Here is a 23,605-nt window from a genome sequence, read left to right as displayed (position 1 = left end):
CAGCCTTCCCCAGTGCAGCCTTGTCAGTTCAGCCTTCCCCAGTGCAGCCTTGCCCCATTGCAGCCGTCGATCCCCTGTCCCTGCCATATTGGGCTTCAAAATCGCCGACTGCGATTTGAAAATGGTGCCGCCGGCTCCGAAATACACAGAGCCGGTCCTCGGCTCTTTCCGGCGGCTCTCGTTCATTTTCGGCTCCACTCGTAGTCCCGAGCGGAGCTATCCGAACCTAGCCGAGTAGGTTCGGATAGCTCCGCTCGGGACTACGAGTGGAGCCGAAAGTGAACGAGAGCCGCCGGAAAGAGCCGAGGACCGGCTCTGTGTATTTTGGCGCCGGCGGCGCCATTTTCAAATCACGGTCGGCAGTTTTGACACCACGGGATCGCAGGGGATCGGCGTATAACACGCACCTGCGACTTTCCCCTGATTTTAAGGGGAAAAAAGTGCGTGTTATACGCCGATAAATACGGTATATATATATACTAAATACACTGCAGCTAACTGAATCGCCTGCCTGCTCAATCTAAATGAAACGACACTCTCTCACTCAATGCCAGCAACACACTACACAGGGCCGACGTGCAGGTGGCCTTATACAGTGTGGGGTGTGGATTTAACCCCCTGAGCCATAATTGGCCAAAGGCACTGTGCCTTTGGCCAATTATGGCTCTCTTTGCTGGCGGCACTGAGATTGGCGAAAGCATGCGGGTCATAGTGCATGCTTGACCAATCCTCAGACAGCAATGCACTGCGATGTCGCAGTGCATTATGGGGCGTGACACGTGGCTCGAATTTGGCACGAACGGCCCATAATGTTCGTGTTTTGACGTGTTCGTCCCGAACATAAGGCTCATCCCTACTAGCCACCTCATACAAATAAAACAGCTTACCAACATTTTGACCCCATATCTCAAGAGGTCTAACCAGTGGCGAAGCTAGACATTCTTCCACCCAGGGAAAAGACTCAGTTTGGTGCCCTACCACCCGAAGAGGTCGGTATCAGTAGGGCAAGGGTTGGTATCAGTAGGACAGAGGACAATGTCAGTCATTATTTAGTTTTATTTTTTACAATTGTATTATTTGTTAACAAGAGTCCCACAGATACAGTATCTCACAAAAGTAAGTACACCCCTCAAATTTTTAAAAAATATTTTATTATATCTTTTCATGCGACAACACTGAAGAAATTACACTTTGCTACAATGTACAGCTTGTATAACAGTGTACATTTGCTGTCCCCTCAAAATAACTCAACACACAGCCATTAATGTCTAAACCTCTAGCAAAAAAAAGTGAGTACACCCCTAAGTGAAAATGTCCAAATCGGGCCCAATTAGCCATTTTCCCTCCCCAATGTCATGTGACTCATTAATGTTACAAGGTCTCAGGTGTGAATGGGGAGCAGGTGTGTTAAACTTGGTGTTATCGTTCTCACTCTCTCATACTGGTCACTGGAAGTTCAACATGGCACCTCATGACAAAGAACTCTCTGAGGATCTGAAAAAAAAGAGTTGTTGCTCTACATAAGGATGGCCTACGCTATAACAAGATTGCCAAGACCCTGAAACTGAGCTGCAGCACGGTGGCTAAGACCATAAAGCAGTTTGACAAGACAGGTTCCACTCAGAACAGGCCTCGCCACCAAAGAAGTTGAGTGCACGTGCTCCGCGTCATATCCAGAGGTTGTCTTTGGCAAATAAACTTTGCCAGCATTGCTTCAGAGGTTGAAAGGGTGGAGGGTCAGCCTTTCAGTGCTCAGACCATACGCCGCACACTGCATCATATTGGTCTGCATGGCTGTCGTCCCAAAAGGAAGCCTTTTCTAAAGATGATGCACAAGAAAGCCCGCAAACAGTTTGCTGAAGACAAGCAGACTAAGAACATGGATTACTGGACTGGGCGGAGGGAACCGCGCATTCATTTAAGGCTCGCCAGTTCCTTAATGTCTTGCAGGACAATTTTATGGGTCAGATGGTAGACGCACCAACTAGAAATAAAACATTACTGGATCTACTGATTACCAACAATACAGACCTGATCACAGATGTGGAAATACGGGGCAATTTAGGTAACAGCGATCACAGGTTAATTAGTTTCAGTATAAATCACACAAATAGGAAACATGAAGGGAACACAATGACACTGAATTTCAAAAGAGCCAACTTCCCTAAACTACAAACCTTGCTAAAAGGCATAAATTGGGATAAAATATTAGGAACAAAGAATACGGAGGAGAGATGGGTTTGCTTTAAGAGCATATTAAATAAGGGCATTAGCCAATGTATCCCATTGGGTAATAAATTTAAAAGAGCGAACAAAAATCCTGGATGGCTTAACTCCAATGTAAAAATGCATATAAAAGCAAAGGAGAAGGCCTTCTAAAAATACAAGGTTGAGGGATCATCCTCAGCATTCAGACTTTATAAAGAATGCAATAAGAAATGTAAGGGTGCAATTAGGACGGCTAAGATAGAACATGAAAGACACATAGCGGAGGAGAGCAAAAAAAATCCCAAGAAATTCTTTAAGTATGTAAACAGTAAAAAAGGGAGGACAGACCATATTGGCCCCATAAAGAATGAGGAAGGACATCTGGTTACAAAGGATGGGGAGATGGCAAATGTATTGAATTTATTCTTCTCCTCAGTCTTCACGAGTGAATCGGGGGGCTTCAGTAACCAAAACTACAGTGTTTATCCTCATGACACAACACAGGAAGCACCTCCATGGTTAACAGAGGACGGAATTAAAATTAGACTTGAGAAACTTAACATTAATAAATCACCGGGACCAGATGGCTTGCATCCGAGGGTACTTAGGGAACTCAGTCAGGTGATTGCCAGACCGTTGTTCCTAATTTTTACAGACAGTCTATTGACTGGAATGGTACCAGCTGATTGGAGAAAAGCCAATGTAGCACCAATATTTAAAAAGGGCCCAAAAAACATCCCTGGGAATTACAGACCAGTTAGCCTAACATCAATAGTATGTAAACTCTTGGAGGGGATGATAAGGGACTATATACAAGATTTTAGTAATAAGAACGATATCATTAGCAGTAATCAGCATGGATTCATGAAGAATCGTTCTTGCCAAACCAATCTATAAACCTTCTATGAGGAGGTGAGTTGCCATCTGGATAAAGGAAGGCCCATAGACGTGGTGTATCTGGATTTTGCGAAAGCATTTGACACAGTTCCCCATAAACGTTTACTGTACAAAATAAGGTCCGTTGGCATGGACCATAGGGTGAGTACATGGATTGAAAACTGGCTACAAGGGCGGGTTCAGAGGGTGGTGATAAATGGGGAGTACTCAGAATGGTGAGGAGTGGGTAGTGGGGTTCCCCAGGGTTCTGTGCTGGGACCAATCCTATTTCATTTGTTTATAAACGACCTGGAGGATGGGATAAACAGTTCAATCTCTGTATTTGCAGATGATACTAAGCTAAGCAGGGCAATAACTTCTCCGCAGGATGTGGAAACCTTGCAAAAAGACCTGAACAAATTAATGGGGTGGGCGACTACATGACAAATGAGGTTCAATGTAGAAAAATGTAAAATAATGCATTTGGGTGGCAAAAATATGAATGCAATCTATACACTAGGGGGAGAACCTCTGGGGGAATCTAGGATGGAAAAGGACCTGGGGGTCCTAGTAGATGATAGGCTCAGCAATGGCATGCAATGCCAAGCTGCTGCTAATAAAGCAAACAGAATATTGGCATGCATTAAAAGGGGGATCAACTCCAGAGATAAAACGATAATTCTCCCTCTCTACAAGACTCTGGTCCGGCTGCACCTGGAGTATGCTGTCCAGTTCTGGGCACCAGTCCTCAGGAGGGATGTACTGGAAATGGAGCGAGTACAAAGAAGGGCAACAAAGCTAATAAAGGGTCTGGAGGATCTTAGTTATGAGGAAAGGTTGCGAGCACTGAACTTATTCTCTCTGGAGAAGAGACGCTTCAGAGGGGATATGATTTCAATTTACAAATACTGTACTGGTGACCCCACAATAGGGATAAAACTTTTTCGCAGAAGAGAGTTTAATAAGACTCGTGGCCACTCATTACAATTAGAAGAAAAGAGGTTTAACCTTAAACTACGTAGAGGGTTCTTTACTGTAAGAGCGGCAAGGATGTGGAATTCCCTTCCACAGGCAGTGATCTCATCGGGGAGCATTGATAGCTTCAAGAAACTATTAGATAATCACCTGAATGACCGCAACATACAGGGATATGTAATGTAATACTGACACATAATCACACACATAGGTTGGACTTGATGGTCTTTTTTCAACCTCACCTACTATGTAACTATGTCCTGTGGTCTGATGAAACCAAGATAAACTTATTTGTTTCAGATTTTGTCAAGCGTGTGTGGCGGCAACCAGGCGAGAAGTACAAAGACAAGTGTGTCTTGCCTACAGTCAAGCATGTTAGTGGGAGTGTCATGGTCTTGGGCTGCATGAGTTCTGCCGGAACTGGGGAGCTACAGTTCATGGAGGGAACCATGAATGCCAACATGTACTGTGACATACTGAAGCAGAGCATGATCCCCTCCCTTTAGACTGGGTCGCAGGGCAGTTTTCCAACATAATGACCCCAAACACACTTGCAAGACGACCACTGCCTTGCTAAAGAAGCTAAGGGTAAAGGTGATGGACTGGCCAAGCATGTCTCCAGACCTAAACCCTATTGAGCATCTGTGGGGCATCCTCAAATGGAAGGTGGAGGAGCGTAGGGTCTCTAACATTCACCAGCTCCATGATGTCATCATGGATAAATGGAAGTCCCAGTGGTAACCTGTGAAGCTCTGGTGAACTCCATGCCCAAGAGGGTTAAGGCAGTGCTGGGAGATAATGTTGGCCACACAAAATATTGACACTTTGGGCCCAATTTGGACATTTTCACTTAGGGGTGTACTCACTTTGGTTGCCAGCGGTTTAGACATTAATGGCTGTGTATTGAATTATTTTGAGGGGACAGCAAATTTACAGGGGGTCCCCGAGTTACGAACCTCCAACTTGCGAACGACTCCTACTTATGAACGAGAGGCGGGTGACGTTCTGCGCCTGCGCTGTCACTTTTCGATGGCGGGCACATGGGAAAACGACATCTGCGCATGCACGGCTACTTGACAGAACATTGGAAAACGACGTCTCTGCCGTTCTGCTCATGCGCTTCCGACTTACGAACAAATCCGGCTTAAGAACAAGCCGGCAGTCCCTAACAGGTTCGTAACTCGGGGAGCCCCTGTACACTGTTATACAAGCTATACACTCACTACTTTGCATTGTAGCAAAGTATAATTTCTTCAGTGTTGTCACATGAAAAGATAAATAAAATATTTACAAAAATGTGAGGGGTGTACTCACTTTTGTAAGATACTGTATGTATAAACCCCAGCACAATAATAAAAAAATGAAACTCTTCCATTACAAATGCTTTTGCATACACTGAAAGTAGTCAAAGAGATAACATTTTATCTGAGCCTACCTTAAGCCCAGGGTCACACTGATGCAGGTTAGAAATCGTGCGAGCTCAGCTGAACTTGCATGATTTCAAACCGGCAATGCAGTTTGATTTCAGGGGCGATCTGACAGACATTTATGTGAGTTCATGCACAGATATCTATTCAAATCGCCCCTGAAGTGGCCAAAAGTAGTATAGGAATTACTTTTGGGAATCGGTGCGGCGCCATAAAGTCGGTGTTGCACAGATTCGTACGGTGCCATTGCAGGTGTTCTGTTCGAGAAGTGCCCCCCATCGAATAGTGCCTGCGCACGCGCAGGACGGAGCTGCACTTCAGCTGATTTGCTGATCAGCTGGAGTGACGTGAGCAGGGCGCAAGCACACATTGTAGGAGGCATCTCTTGATGGGAGATACCATTTCATGGCCACAACTGAAACCTATACAAACAGTGGGGGGAGACCGTAGTTCTCACATTGTGCCTCACTGTGGGGCGGCTTTACAGTGTGCTGATGGTCCGGTTTTGCTGTGTTGAATGGCCAGTTTTGCCTGTGTGAAAGGGCGGGTTGCACCGCAGACAAAACCAGCTCTTCAACACAGCCACTAGCCGTTCTCTAGCAGCAGCGATGCACAATCTGAGAACTATGGTCTCCCCCACTATTTGTATAGGTTTAAATTGTGCCTGTGAAATGGTATTTCCGATTGAGAGATAAGTCATACGATGTGCGCATGCGCCCTGGTTACATCAGCCCAGCTGTTCGGCAAATCAGCTGTTGTGCTGTTCCGTACGGCGCATGCGCAGTACATACTGGGCACTATTCGATGGGGGCACTTCTCGACAGAACACCGGCAATAGCCACCGATTTGGCATGCGATTTGTCAAATTGCATGCCAAATCAGCCCAATGTGAACATGGGCTTAAGAAGACTTTCACTAAAATAGTTGGGACCAGCAACTGTTGGGATAATGAATACTCTGGTAAAACATACTGTATGTAATGTACAATATAGTGTATATAGTGCAAGAGTGTGTAATCTACAATATAGTGTATTTAGTGTAGGAGTGTGTTAAACTGGCCATAGGTGGTTACACAATCCCCCCCCCCCCCGCTCAGTCAACATAGCTCCCCCCCCTTCCCCAGCACAGCCCACGCAGCCTCCTCTCCAGCCTGTATGCCCCCCCCCCCAGCTCAGTCTGCACAGCCTCCCAAGCTCAGTCTGCACAGCGTCCCCATCCCCCATCTCAGTCTGCACAGCACCCCCATCTCAGTCTGCACAGCCACCCCCTCCCCCATCTCAGTCTGCACAGCACCCCCATCTCAGTCTGCACAGCCTCCCCCTCCCCCTCCCCCAACTCAGTCTGCACAGCACCCCCATCTCAGTCTGCACAGCCCCCCATCTTACTCTGCACATCTCCTACAGCTCAGTCTGCACAGCCCCTCCCTCCCAGCTGAGTCTGCACAGCTCCCCCATCTTACTCTGCACATCCACCCAGCTCAGTCTGCACAGACCCCCATCTTACTCTTCATAGCCCATCCCAACTCAGTTTGTACAGCCTCCCCTCTCAGTCTGTACAGCCCCCCCCCCCCCCCCCAGTCTGCACAGCCTCCCCATCTTAGTCTGCACAGCCCCCCCACCTTAGCCTGCACAGCCTCCCCATCTTCCCCTGCACAGCCTCCCCATCTCAGTCTGCACAGCCCCCCATCTTACTCTGCACAACCTCCCCATCTTACTCTGCACAGCCCCCCCCCCCATTAGTCTGCACAGCCCCCATCTTACGTTGCACAGCCCCCCAATTTAACTTTGCACAGCCCCATCTTACTCTGCAAGCCACCCCCCAGCTCAATCTGCACAGCCCCCCATCTTACTCTGCACAGCGTCCCATCTTACTCTGCACAGCCCCCCCAATCTTACTCTGCCTCTGCACAGCCACCCCCCCCAGCTCAGTCTGCACAGCCTCCCCATCTTACTCTTCACAGCCCCTCCCAACTCAGTCTGTACAACCCCCCCTCTCAGTCTGCACAGCCTCCCCATCTTAGTATGCACAGCCCCCCCACCTTAGTCTGCACAGCCTCCGCATCTTCCCCTGCACATCCTCCACATCTCAGTCTGCACAGCCCCCATCTTACTCTGTACAACCTCCCCATCTTACTCTGCACATCCACCCAGCTCAGTCTGCACAGACCCCCATCTTACTCTTCATAGCCCATCCCAACTCAGTCTATACAGCCTCCCCTCTCAGTCTGTACAGCCCCCCCCTCAGTCTGCACAGCCTCCCCATCTTAGTCTGCACAGCCCCCCCACCTTAGCCTGAACAGCCTCCCCATCTTCCCCTGCACAGCCTCCCCATCTCAGTCTGCACAGCCCCCATCTTACTCTGCACAACCTCCCCATCTTACTCTGCACAGCCCCCCCCCATTAGTCTGCACAGCCCCCATCTTACGTTGCACAGCCCCCCAATTTAACTTTGCACAGCCCCATCTTACTCTGCAAGCCACCCCCCAGCTCAATCTGCACAGCCCCCATCTTACTCTGCACAGCGTCCCATCTTACTCTGCACAGCCCCCCCAATCTTACTCTGCCTCTGCACAGCCACCCCCCCCCAGCTCAGTCTGCACAGCCTCCCCATCTTACTCTTCACAGCCCCTCCCAACTCAGTCTGTACAACCCCCCCTCTCAGTCTGCACAGCCTCCCCATCTTAGTATGCACAGCCCCCCCACCTTAGTCTGCACAGCCTCCGCATCTTCCCCTGCACATCCTCCACATCTCAGTCTGCACAGCCCCCATCTTACTCTGTACAACCTCCCCATCTTACTCTGCACAGCCTCCCCATCTTACTCTGCACAGCCCCCCCCAAATTAGTCTGCACAGCCTCCCATCTTACTTTGCACAGCCCCCCCACCAATTTAACTTTGCACAGCCCCATCTTACTCTGCCTTTGCAAGCCACCCCCCATCTTACTCTGCACAGCCCCCATCTTACTCTGCACAGCCCCCCATCTTACTCTGCACAGCCCCCCCAATCTTACTCTGCCTCTGCAAAGCCACCACCCAGCTAACTCCACCTTAGACACACTTAGATCACAGGGAAGGGAGATTCCCTTTCTCCTGGGCTCCACTGAATGACATCAGTGCTCCCCATCAGAGAAGCAGTACCCTCCCCCAGACTGCCTGGTTCTTGCAGTCCCTGCAGGCGCTGCGGTGCTATACCAAACTCGGCATTCCACCAGAAGTGTCCTGCTTGTCTGCAACCCTGGCATCTCTCCAGACAGGCCATGCTTAGCACAGGAGTAGTGATACCACTGTCACTACTCTTGTCAGCAATGGTGCCCCCTCAGTGCGGCGCCCGGAGCATATGCCTCCCCACCACCCTAGTTTCAGCTCTGGATCTAATAGTGCTTTAGAATGATAGATCCTGCCTGGATGGATGGATGGCTCTAGCTCCCTCTCTCACAGTTGGATGTGCCTTAAGCCTGTCACACTTGAGAATACCATGCCCCATACAGCCACTGGATCGCTTCACATAAACTTGCCACAGCGACATTAACACATAGCCAGAAAGAAGCAAGTAAATCCCATAGGAAAGTACAGTTATAGCCAATTTATAAATAAAATTGATGGGTACTCACAAGCAAAGCAATATCAAAGAGCATATCACATATCAGAAAGCCGGCGGCTTTGATATTGCTTTGCGAGTACCCATCAATTTTATTAATAAATTGATTATAACTGTACTTCACTACAGGATTTCCTTGTTTCTTTCTGGCTATGTGTTAATGTCGCTTAGGCAAGTTTATGTGTAGCGATAAAGGGGCTGTGTGGGGCATGACGATCTGAAATGTAACAGGCTTGAGGCACATTCAACTGTGAGAGAGGGAGCTAGATCCATCCATCCAGGTGGGATCTATAATTTTAAAGCGCTGTTAGACCTCTTGAGATGTGGGATCTAAATGTTTGGTAAGCTGCTTTATTTGTACAAGGTGGCTAGTGCACATTTAGACCCCTTTCACGCTGAGGCGATTTTCAGGCGTTTTAGCGCTAAAAATAGTGCCTGTAAAGCACCTGAAAACTGCCTCTCGTACCTCCCCAGTGTGGGAGCCCGAGTGCTTTCACACTGGGGTGGTGCGCTTGCGGGACGGGAAAAAAAGTCCTGCAAGCAGCATCTTTGGAGCGGTGTAGGATCGGTGAATACAGCACTCCCAGACTGCCCCTGCCCATTGGAATGAATGGGCAGCGCTTCCAAAGTGCCTGAAAAGCGCTTTGGAAGTGCCACAACACGGGCACTATTAACCCTTTCTTCGGCCTCTAGCGGGGGTTAAAAGTGCCCCACTAGCGGCCAAGAAGCGCCGCCAAAACAGCGGTAAAACACTGTTAAAACTAGCATCGCTTTACCGCTAACCATTCCACTGCCCCATTGTAAAAGGGGTCTTAGTTTGAAGAGTTTGTATGGTGGACTATCTGAGTTTGGGTTTGAATTTTCTACTGGACTCTAATTTGATAATATGATTTATGCACTCTTTATGAATGTATGATGTATGAATGTATTTAGGCCCCTTTCACACTTGCATGACTTGTTCTACAACTTGGGACTGCAAAGTCGTATGACAAGTCGTTCCCCATGATTTCCAATGACTACCATTCATATTAGTACGACTTCAAGTCGTGCTGACTTCAAAGTAGTCCCTGCACTACTTTGGTCCGACTTTGATGTGAGCTACACAGACATTCCCTGAAATCGCGGCAAAAATCGCAAAATCACGCGACTTTGAAGACGCGGTAGTGTGAAAGGGGCCTTATGTGATAACGCACCACTATTTTTGAAAACAATTGATGCTGGATATTTGATGTGTACTGTAATGTAAACCTGATGTCTATGGTTTATGTATTTTAAATTGTTATTGGGTACAGTGCATGAATTACGGTGATTGAACGGTAATTTCTCTATAGAGTCTTTAATGTAAAGTTTTCATTTCTTTGAGTTGATAAATGTTTTATCCTTTGTAAACAATTTAAAAAAGCTTCATTGTAATTTTTTTTTTTTTAAGATCAAATCAATATTATTTTGATCTGCTGTCATGGGGCCCTTGAAGTGTTACTAAACCCACAACAGTAAAATCAGTCTGTATATGCAGTAAAGCATGCTTGTTATACTCACTGTGGAACCTAAGGGGTTAATCCTCCGCATTGTGTAAAAAGGCTGTTTGATCCTGTCTTCTCTGATCCTCCCCTCCTTCCACTGTCCCCTAAAAAAATGTCCTGATAACACAGAGTCTACGGAGTCAGGCTGCACATGCTCAGTTTGGTGTGTATTGCTAGAGAGGTTTTTTTTTCTTGGGAGGGTGCATGTGATTAGCACAGGGCCAATCAGCATGGCCCAGACAGAGGGTCAGGGGTCTTACAGTCTAATAGGACAGTCAGAAAACTCCTACTACAAGCTTTAACCAGTGCTTGGCCGGACACTGATAGAAGTCACAAGACTGCTCTAACTGCTGATCTGAAAAGGTATTTAGCAGTTTATGTTTATTAAAATAATTGCATCTCCATGTTCTGTGTACCGTGGGAGACCAGATATAGTGAATGCAGGGGTCTGGGTTTAGTAACACTTTAAATGGCATGGGGCACATAGGCCGGGTGCCTACTCTTCCTATTTGCTAATCCAACACTGGAAAAGGAGACAAGTAAATCTTCCCATGAATTGGGGGAAAGCTTGGATGATTACTCTCCACATGTATTTAGCACCCCGCCTGTTCTTCAGGAGCTGGTAGTAAGGTCAGAACTCCTAATTTGCATACTAGTTGAAGTCAATGGATCAGTGTTCCAACCAGACAAGTAGAATTTTCAGAATAGGTCAGCAACAGCAGCCTATACAGTATCTTCCCTCAATAAAGCTTTCTTTCTAAAAAGGCTCAGATCTGTTTTAGGTATTACAGTATTTCTTGTTGCCCCCATACCCATGTTAAGTGCCCCATGGTGGTACATAAACCAGTGGTCAAGAACAGGGATTATTATCTGAGGTTTTCTGCTCCACAATTTCTACACTTTTACAGGTTTTTTTTTGGAGAAATTAAGCTGAGTGGCGAGCCTTTTCTTTACAGCATTCCTCAGGTATATGAGCAATATTTCTTAGTTAATTTAAAGGGGATCATCATGAAAACCACTTTGTACACAGCGGTGTTGGCATTTAATGTGTTTTTCTGTCACATGTGATGTCACCACAGCTTAAAAGGTCATATCTGCACTTCTAATGGTACCAAGCTGAGCCTCGGCAGCAATCCCTCCTCATATAGCCTGCATCTTTTAAATAGGAATCAGGAAAGCCACATCACATGAGTAGGTATTAAATTATGAACTTTTACTTTTTTCTTTTATATAACTAAAGGTTTTTAATGCATGCATCAGGGCAGATGGTGGACCACTACCCATGAAAGAAAGCAAAAAACAATCAAATACAATGGAGAGAGAAAAAACAAATCTTAGATCACAGGTAAGACCAATGAGCTGTACAGTATGTGGAAAGAAAGAACTTTTCTAAGTAAATACAATGTGAGTCAGCATAAAAATTTCTATATTTCTTAGAATTTAAAGGCATTATCTCTATTTTTGCAGTACATACTCTAACCACTAGGGGTCATCAGAATACTAAAAACATTTTTAAAGTGTGTTTATAGCCAAAACTTTTCCCCCCGAATTGTATAGAATGGGGACAGGTTATAACCCCTGTAGGTTTATTTTTTTGATGCCTGTCACATCACTTCCTATCCCAGAGATGCAACAGGAAGAGGACAACTGAAATGTGGTGGAATTAATCTCCTAAACAGTTGTTAATTGGACAAACTCCCCTCCCCTTTTGTTCTGTGACAACTGTAACATTTTTGATTTCACTTTCTGTCTTGGTGAAAATGGCAATCGTGACAAATAAAGAAATTAATCTCTCCACTGGGACACAAACCTGACAGAGGATCAAACCACTCACCACTTTATCTAAAAGAAAAAAAAGGTTTTGTCTATGCATAAATGTTGATGTATAACTAAACCCAGAAACAAAAAGGTTATATATTGCATTTTACCAATCCCTTGTGGTCATACTACCCAACCTTCCAAGATTTAAACGTAATCCTAGGGTCCCACAGTCCCCTGGAGCCAGGACCATCTTTAATATTGATTGGACCCTGGGCAAAAATTTTCTCTGGCCCAATTAACTTATCAACTAGTTGCAGGCTGTGCAGGCTCAAGGCAGCTGCTTTAGGCCCCACAACAATGACTGGGCCCGGGGCAGTTGCCCCTTTTGCTCTTATACAGTAGATGGCTAACATGGTACACTCTAACATCCCACTTTTTTTTTTTAATTAAAAACCTGAAAGCTTTGCATTTAAATGTTCACCTTTCCAATGAACATTTACAATGTGCATTTTAATTTTGTAAGTCATACGTTCTACTATGCCCCTATAGTAAGCTCCCGGTGCCTACGTAGCACCAGCCAGTATTTCCAGCACATAACTTTGAATAATTCCCTGCCACAGACTAGCTTTGTCACTTCTGCCCTCCACCCCTGGTGAACTGCAATAGGCTTACTTGCTGGTGTTTGAAACTGTACTCATTGTAAGTTTTAGATGCTAATCTCAACAAAAGAATTGTTCAAATTTTTGTTTAGTACAGTTGCTATATCCCCAAAGAGAAAACTATAGAAAACCAACAGTCTGCCCGATAAGTGGCATGACTTCCATCTAGTGGCCACAGTGTGAAATACATACAGAAAAATACTGTATTCTTAGACAGTATGTAAGTGCACATGCAATTTCAGATGCATAATAGGTGCACTAAATTACAGAATCTAATCAGGGGAGTCTAGTCTCGGGAGGGGCACTGCCAGAAAATAAAGCGCTGCTTACAAAACTATATTTAACATATCATACAGTCCTAACCTTGTTTAAAACAGTGACACGTTTATCATTCCAGGTATTTGGGACCTCGCATAAACCGGTGGCCCATATGTGAACGTGCAGCAGATTTCTGCACGTGTGCACAAACACTACCAGCTTCTGTCAGATGGGTATCATGCCACCTACATAGGGTTGCCACCTGTCCGGTATTCACCCGGACAGTCTGGTTTTTGAGACATGTGTCTGGGTCCTTGCTCGTGTGTAACCCGGACAGTGCCTCACCCGACCCGACCTGTGTCTGTGCCGCCATGTCCGCAGTGATTCCTGCCAGGCCAAGGTTTCTCCATCCCCATTTACCCCCTGCACTCAGCGCCTCCATCTGCTCAATGTGCTTCAGACGGGACACGGAGGTGGAGGTGGAGGCGGAGCCTCCATGTTGCCTTGAGCTTTGGCTGGCTGGAGAAAGCACATGGAGATGGAGTTGCAGGCGGAGCCTCCGTGTTGCCTGTTGCTCTCTTCTCTTGAGAACTGTACGTGCAGAGATCGTGTTGGGAGACTTGTACAGTAAATTTTTCGTGTATTGGAGTAAGTCAGGAATTCAACAAAGGGTTCTCACCCCTCCCTCTTAAACCATCTATTTATACAGTTCTCATCCCCCTGTACAACATCCATATATACAGTCCTCACCACCCCTGTACAACATCCATATATGCAGTCCTAACCCCCCCCCCATATACCAACAATATATGCAGTCCTAAACCCCCCATACACCATCAATCTATGCAGTCCTACCCCCCACCCCCACACACACACACACACACACATAGTTGCCAACATTGTAAAAAAATTTTTAGGGACACTTTTTTGGTTGTAGGCGGAGTTGCATTGCAATTAGGGGCGGGGCATGCGTTTGTAGGTGTGGCACAGGGGAAAGAATAAAAATGGGGCGCGCGCAGTACGCTGCGCCGAAAAATGGGTGTGGTTTATGCACAACATCCATATATACAGTCCTCACCACCTCTGTACAACATCCATATATACAGCCCTCACCACCCCTGTATAACATCAATATATACAGCCCTCACCACCCCTGTATAACATCCATATATACAGTCCTCACCACCCCTGTACAACATCCATATATATGGTTCTCACCCCCCCCTTACAACATCCATATATACAGTCCTCACCACCCCCGTACAACATCCATATATACAGTCCTCATCCTCCTGTACAACATCCATATATACAGTTCTCACCCCCCCCCGTACAACATCCATATATACAGTCCTCATCCCCCCTGTACAACATCCATATATACAGTACTCTCCCCCCCGTACAACATCCATATATACAGTCCTCACCACCCCTGTACAACATCCATATATACAATCCTCATCCTCCCTGTACAACATCCATATGTACAGTCCTCACCCCCCCCCCCCCCCGTACAACATCCATATATACAGTCCTTGCCACCCCCTAAACAACATCCATATATACAGTCCTCACCCCCCCATACAACATCCATATATACATTCCTCACTCCCCCTGTACAACATCCATATATACAGTCCTCACCACCCCTGTACAACATCCATATATACAGTCCTCACCACCCCTGTACAACATCCATATATACAGTCCTCACCACCCCTGTACAACATCCATATATACAGTCCTCACCCCCCCATACTCCATCAATATATGCAGTCCTAACCCCCCCCATATACCAACAATATATGCAGTCCTAAACCCCCCCCATACACCATCAATATATGCAGTCCTAACCCCCCCCCACACACACACATAGTTGCCAACATTGTAAAAAAATTTTTAGGGACACTTTTTTGGTTGTAGGCGGAGTTGCATTGTAATTAGGGGCGGGGCATGCGTTTGTAGGTGTGGCACAGGGGAAAGAGTAAAAATGGGGCACGCGCAGCACGCTGCGCTGAAAAATGGGTGAGGTTTATGCAAACTAGTGGGCATGTTTTAAATGAGTGTGCCTCAAAGGGGGTGTGGTTAGAGTCTGAGATGAATGAGGAATGGAGAGGGAAAGGGGGGGAGAGGGATGGAGGGACAGCAGCACCAGATCCTACACCACAATAGAAACATGTGTATTCCAGAGTTTAACAATCAGCAGATAAAGATATTCCAAACACCTGGTGTTAGCGCTTCAATCAACCCGGCACCATGGTTGTTATGGTGTCAGGTAGATTGAAGCGCATTATTTCTATTATTACATTGTAATATAAAATTAAAACATTCACCTCATCATAATGCAGAATCAGTGGGACACCTGAGCGTGTCACCTGCCACGTTGCCTGCCACCAGATGCCATCAGGTGCCCCCAGCAGAGTCCCTCCTTGCATCAGGTGCCCCCAGCAGAGTCCCTCTTTGCATCAAGTGCCCCCAGCAGAGTCCCGTCTTGCATCAGGTGCCCCCAGCAGAGTCCCTCCTTGCATCAGGTGCCCCAGCAGAGTCCCTCCTTGCATCAGGTGCCCCCAGCAGAGTCCCTCCTTGCATCAGGTGCCCCCAGCAGGGTCCATCCTTGCATCAGGTGCCCCCAGCAGGGCCTATCCTTGCATCAGGTGCCCCCAGCAGCAGTGGCATAGCGTGGGTTGTCAGTGCCCGGTGCAAGGCAAGAAATTTGTGCCCCCTAACCTACAGACTTTTAGCACTCCTTGAGTACCTTCCCTTCCTACAATAGTACTTACCAGCCTGATTCCTACACTGACCTACCTGATTCCTATACTGACCTCTACACTGACCTACATGATTCCTACACTGACCATTACACCCACCTATCTGTCCACTACACTGACCTACCTGATTCCTATACTGACCAGTATATTGACCTACCTGTCCACTACACTACAATACCCACTATAATACACTACACTGATTACCACTACACCACCCACTACACTGATTACTACAAGACCCACTACACTACAACACACACTACACTACGCTGATTACTACAAGACCCACTACACTGATTACTACAACACCCACTACACTACAACACCCACTACACTACACTGATTACTACAACCACTACACTACAACACCCACTATACTACACTGATTACTACAACACCCACTACACTACACTGATTACTACAACACCCACTACACTACGCTAATTACTACAACACCCACTACACTACGAACACCCACTACACCACCCACTACACTACACTGATTACTACAACACCCACTACACTACACTACACCACCCACTACACTACACTGATTACTACAACACCCACTACACTACACCACCCACTACACTACACTGATTACTACAACACCCACTACACTACACTGATTACTAAAACACCCACTACACTACAACACCCACTACACCCACTACACTACGCTGATTACTACAACACCCACTACACTGATTACTAAAACACCCCCTACACTGATTACTAAAACACCCCCTACACTGATTACTACAACACCCACTACACTGATTACTACAACACCCACTACACTACTCTAATTACTACAATACCCACTACACTAACCACTGCCCTACATGGAAGGGCACCAGCAACATGCTGGGGAGGATGGAAACCCAGTCTGGAGGTCACGTGTAGCAGCCGTGTCCAGAAGATCTTCCCGGGACAAAAGCAAAATCTCGGGAAAATAATAAGCTTAAATCGGGACGAGAGTCCAAAAATCTGGATTGTCCCGGGAAAATCAGGACTGTTGGCAAGTATGCATACACCATCAATATATACAGTTCTCACTCCCCATGCACCATCTATATATATATATATATATATATATATATATATATATATATATATATATATATATACAGTCCTCACAACCCCCCCCATACATTGTCCATATATACAATTCTCACCCCCCCATGCACCATCTATATATACAGTCCTCACTCTCCCATACACCATCCATATATACAGTCCAACCCCCCCATGCACCATCCATATATACAGTTCTCACCTCCATATACAATCCATATATACAGTTCTTACCCCTCCATTCCATACCCATTCCACATATACAGGCCTCACCCCTCCCATACACCATCCATATATACAGCCCTCACTAGGGTTGCCACCGGTACCGGAATGACCCGGACAGTCCAGGTTTATACACTTGTGCCCGGGTTTCTGTCCTCCTGAAACCCAGACACAGGGCTCACGCCACCATAAGGCAGCACAGGCAGCCGCCTTAGGGCGCCATGCTGGGGGGGGGTGGAGCGGCAAAATGTCTTTGCCATGGCTGGATTAATGTAGGGGCTCATGGAGATGCAGGGCACTGCATGAAGGCCCGGTTGTGGAGGGGCCTGGTCTGGTGACAGCATGTGCAGGGCGTGGGCAGAATGACATCCTGGCTCCAGCTACCATCTCCACAGTTCGAGCGGGCGGACCAGGAGACGGAGGCCACGGGGAAGAAGAGCAGTGAGGGCGGGACAAGCACCGATAGTCCGGGAGAGAGAAGACCTCTGAAGATGTGGGCACAGCATCCCTGGCACCTGCCAGAGCCTGGAACCCCTGGACTCCTTCAATCTTCTCTCTGTTCCCAGGCCCGAAGGACAGGCTGACCAGGGGACCAGATAATAAGGATGGGTGGGATATGCAGTCAGCCAGGGAATGCTCAACCTCACAGAGATCTGCTGCAGAGCACCTCCATGACCACGAAAATGGGTCCTACCTGCTGCTGGCATGGAAGGTACTGTACTGGCAGACACACACACACCTTCCGGTAGACAGGGATTGGGACATGGGGGCACAAGAGGGCCTGCAGACAGGGTTAGACGTCTCTCTCACCCCACTCTCTTACCCCCCCACTCTCTCTCACCCCTCTTTCTCTCTATCACCCTCTCTCACCCCTCTTTCCCTCTATCACCCTCTCTCACCCCTCTTTCTCTCTGTCACCCTCTCTCTCTCACCCCTCTTTCTCTCTGTCACCCTCTCTCTCACCCCTCTTTCTCTATGTCACCCTCTCTCTCTCTCACCCCACTCTCTCACCCGCCACTCTCTCTCACCCCTCTTTCTCTCTGTCACCCTCTCTCACCCCTCTTTCTCTCTGTCACCCTCTCTCACTCTAACCCCTATTTCTCTCTGTCACCCCCTCTCTCTCTCTCACCCCTCTTTCTCTCTTTTACCCTCTCTCACCCCTCTTTCTCTCTGTCACCCTCTCTTTCTCTCTCACCCCTCTTTCTCTCTGTCACCCTCTCTCTCTCACCCCTCTTTCTCTCTGTCACCCTCTCTCTCTCACCCCTCTTTCTCTATGTCACCCTCTCTCTCTCTCTCTCTCTCACCCCTCTTTCTCTCTGTCACCCTCTCTCACCCCTCTTTCTCTCTGTCACCCTCTCTCACCCCTCTTTCTCTCTGTCACCCTCTCTCACCCCTCTTTCTCTCTGTCATCCTCTCTCACCCCTCTTTCTCTCTGTCACCTTCTCTCTCTCTCTCATCCCTCTTTGTCTATGTCACCCTCTCTCTCTCTCACCCCTCTTTCTCTATGTCTTCCTCTCTCTCTCTCACCCCTCTTTCTCTCTGTCACCCTCTCTCACCCCTCTTTCTCTCTGTCACCCTCTCTCACACCTCTTTCTCTCTGTCACCCTCTCTCACCCCTCTTTCTCTCTGTCACCCTCTCTCACCCCTCTTTCTCTCTGTCACCCTCTCTCACCCCTCTTTCTCTCTGTCACCCTCTCTCACCCCTCTTTCTCTCTGTCACCCTCTCTCACCCCTCTTTCTCTCTGTCACCCTCTCTCACACTTCTTTCTCTCTGTCACCCTCTCTCACCCCTCTTTCTCTCTGTCACCCTCTCTCACCCCTCTTTCTCTCTGTCACCCTCTCTCTCTCACCCCTCTTTCTCTCTCTGTCACCTTCTCTCTCTCACCCCTCTTTCTCTCTGTCACCCTCTCTCTCTCACCCCTCTTTCTCTCTGTCAACCCTCTCTCTTACCCCCCCCCCACTCTTTCACCCCTCTCTCTGACCCCTTCTCTCTCTCTCTCACCCTCCTCTCTTTTTTACCTATTCTCTAAGTCGCCCCTCTCTCACCCCCCTCTCTCTGTCACCCCTCCCCCCTCTCTCTCTCTCTGTCACCCCCCTCTCTCTTCACCAGACTCTAATCTAACGGGGTTCTGTAAGGGGGAGGCAAGGATATAAGGGGACTCTTAGCTAATGGGGGGGGGGGTGCTAAAAAAACAGGGACTCTAATCTAATGGGCTCTGTAAGAGGGGTGCTGATATAAGGTGACTTTGAGCTAATGGGGGTCTCTAATGGGGGATGCTGACTAATGATTTAATGGTTGCTGACCAACTTACAGATCCCCATTAAATTAGAGTCTTTATATTAGCACACCCCCCCCATTAGCTCAGAGTCCCTTTATATCAGTGCCCCCCCCCCCTTACAGACCTCCATTAGCTCAGAGTCCCCTTATATAAGTGCCCCCCTTACAGACCCCCATTAGATTAGAGTCGGGTGAAAAGTGATCAGTATTGAAGTGGTTGTTGGGCTTTAACCAATAGAGCTTTAATAGAAAGCTCTATTTGTATGAAAACAGGATACAAATTTTATTTGGGTACACTCTTGAATGACACCCAGCATCATTCAACCCACTGAGTCCAGGCTGTCAAAGGTACAACCCCTGGGGGTACATCATCATGGGCTCTTATTACACCTGTGCAGAATGGCACATTTCCGTCATTACATAAATTCTGCATTGTGTGCAGGAGTAAGGACCACCCTAGATTTGAATATATGCATAGTGTATACTACAAAAAAAATGCAGTGCGCCGCTACAGTGTTCGGGTTTGGCTTGAAGAAAAGGTGGCAACCCTACACCTGCAGCATTTGTGCGCAAGCATAGAAATCTGCAGCATATGCGTAGCCTGCAAAGTTGCTTTGACGTAGGAATCCCAGGAGGCAGCGGGCCCAGCTTAAGCTGAATGCTAGGAAGTGTTGTCTTGCAGCACAAAAATGAGCCAGAAGATAAACATAAAAATTACATATTTTTACCATTTGTATAGAGGAGAGGGACAAAATAGGAAAATATTGCTGTAATGAGTTAATTTATGCTTTAAGACCCTGCCTTAATTTTTCTGTGTCTATTGCTTCCGAAACAAGGGATATTTTGTTCCATGTCAGTGTAGACACAGATGCTAGTGACTCAATATGACATTTCAGCTGGAAATTAGTACAAAGAAGGATTCGTGGCAATTAAGCAATGCATAATTTAAAAATATGTCTAGAAAATGTTGCAGTAAATGCATTCTTGGACTAAATGGCAGTTCAAAGTGTTATCAGCTGGTGTGATATACAGTGGCTGAGGAGGTGAGCTTAGCCAGAATTTATGAAAGTGCCAGGTACTGTAAATTCTTGCAAGACATATTTTTAAATTATGCATCCCCTAATTGCTATGAATCCTTCTTCCCATATTGGCTGTTTGCTCTTCTGCAGCTCCAAATTTAAGTCGATATCCTACATTATAATTAGACTAAGGCTTAACGTACACGGGATGTTTCTGAAATAGACAAAAATGTCGATACTAAAAGGGCAGCATTTTTTTTTCTTTCATAAATAATGGCATACAACCTGTATTCTGAGATTTTACACAATCATTAATTTTTGTACTCACTTCCATTCATATACTTGGTGCTCTGGCGGGGGGGAGGGGCTCCCATGGAGGAGCAATGGAGATGAGTGGGATCCGGGTCCGGGATTGCAGGCAGCATCACATGACACACAGCCACTGCTTCATCCTTTCTTCACACCGCGCTGGAGCCTGGAGAAGATGGAGGGAGGAGGTAGGTGAAACCAGGACTCATACTAGGCGCGGAGGAAGAAGAAGGCTCCTCTGTGAATGCTGGGACCTCGCTCTCCTCCTCCTCAGCAACGGCTCGAACGTGACTGACGCCACTGCTTGCTAGACGCCAGGCAGCACAGGCGCTAGCAACCAGTGCAGCGGGATGGGCAGTAGAGGCCAGGCCAGCGGCGTGGCTCCAGCCACCTCCTCTCCTCCCTCCATCCTCTCCAGGTTCCAGCATGATGTGAAGACAACAGGGTCTCTCTCTCTCTGCACTGCTGATGATAATGATGTGAGAGAGAGAGAGACTTGGGAGTCAGTAATATTTTCAGGGGGGGGGGGGCAATTGCCCCGTTGCCCCCCCGGATCTGCCCCTGTATCCAATAGAATTCCATTCCTTCCTGATCTGCCTATAGAGTAAAGTGAAATGTAACTGGCTTCTATGGGTTTATTTACTTTGCACAGTCAATGCCTTGTTTTTTTACTAGTCATTTAAATGAAATTAAACGTGATTTTGTATTAAAAGGGAAGATCATAGCATGTCGAAAGGTATAAAAGGTCCTAACAATGAACTTCTCTTATTTGATACCGTTTGGTTCTGTTTACACCTGAACACGGTGTGGGAAACCATTCTGTGCACGTCACATTCAAAAAACACACTGCAGTTACGATCTGCAGCGGGTGTCAAAGTTAGGTTATTGAAATGCAAACACAATGTGTTTGCCTGCACCAGGTCGTATGGTACAAAAGTACCATGTGATCCATTTGCTCTGCATGCACTACTTTTGATGTGATCTGGTGCGATTCTGGTGGCAGCGGGGGTGTTGAGGGGGGTGGCATCAGTGCCAGTGGTGGTGCCATCCTCTCCCACACCACCTCTGCCTTTTACTGATCCCATTCCCCCACCACCACCACAATCTCATCCCTATACCCCTATCACCTCTGTTATAGAGGTGTTGGCTTCCGCAAGAGGCAGAGGTGGTGGAGGTTGGGATCGATTGCACTGGCAATTTGTCACTTAATTCAGTCAATCGTTTCCTCCTCAGAATTCCGTCACCGTGCCTCCAGGGATGCCTTTGCCCCATGTGGACTCCTCGCACTCGCATATGAGAAAGTCCCTCCCCCTTCACTCCATTGGTCAGCTGACTTTCTTTTTCAGTGACCACACCCGCCTCCTTACATTCTCTTTGGATAGGCGGAGTGGTCCAGAGTCTCAGCTCTGCCTTCTCTCTCTCCTCAGCGGTCAATGGGCAATAGCACCCCCCCGCGGCCGAATGAACAGATAGACGGGCTTCTGCAGCACAGCAAGAATGGACAGGTAGGCCCCTCACACTGGCAGACGGGTGGGTGGGCCCCTGTAGTGCCGGAAATCCAAGGCCCAGTCACATGTTTGACTGCTGCGACCCTGATAATTGCGCCACTGACGCATTCCTGTACAATTCCTGGTGTGAACGGGCCCTAAAAGGTTTTTTTTTGGTATGTTTGATAAATGCAAAAATATTTGTTAATCCTGTCAGAGCTAGTAACTTCCTGTACTCTTTACTTGTGCTGACTCCGATTAGCTACTTTGTTTCTCAGATATCTCTGAAGATTACAGAACCACACTCCTCCTCCTATGTTATGGACAGTAGCAGATAAGGCTCGGTTCACACAGGGACGACTTGTCAGGCGACCTAGTCGCCTGACAAGTCGCCTCCCGTTCTGTGCTATGGAACCGTTCTAAGGGGAGGGACACAAGTCGCTCCGACTTAGAAAAAGGTTCCTGTACGACTTTGGGGGCGACTTGGGGCGACTTGCATAGACTTCTATACAGAAGTCGCCCGGGCAGTCGTGTGCAGGTCGCCTCGGTGAGGCGACCTGCAAGTCGTGCCGCCTCTGGTGTGAACCGAGGCTTAAGTGGAGTGCTATCCTGTTTCTGATACATAGGGTGAGTGAGTACCGTCACCGTAGAAAAGGAAGCATGTTACTGGCAGAATCACCAGGTGAAAAGTGCTTGAAAACTAATGCAGCCACCCCATCCAAGGCTGGCCATATACATTTTTTTTTCTGCTGAAAAAACAAACAAAAAAAAAAACATATTCCTCCATCCACACAAAGGGCTGAAAAATCTTGTAGGTGTGAGAGCCGAGAGGAGTCCATGAGGCGTCCTACATCAGCAAAACTACTGCTGTGGATGTGTGTGTGGGCAGACAGGGGAGCAGGGTACTCCCCTGTCATCTCTGGGATTCACACTCTCACAGCATCTCTGTAAAATTAGAAGCAGCCACAACTCTCAGTCCAGTTTTCCACTGTAAAGTGGCCAATGTCTCCAAACCTGCTCACATTACTGTTCAGCAACAGGGGTCATGTCTTACTATCAATTAGATGTGTCCCCTGTGCTAATGGCGTTTCCTCCTACTTCCACCTCCTTAAAGGGGAGTTACACCCAAAATAGGAACTTCCACTTATCCGGTTCCTCCCC

This window comes from Aquarana catesbeiana, linkage group LG04 (assembly GCF_042186555.1).
Source record: "Aquarana catesbeiana isolate 2022-GZ linkage group LG04, ASM4218655v1, whole genome shotgun sequence".
Taxonomy (NCBI): Eukaryota; Metazoa; Chordata; class Amphibia; order Anura; family Ranidae; genus Aquarana; species Aquarana catesbeiana.
Note: the sequence above shows the minus strand (reverse complement) of the source record.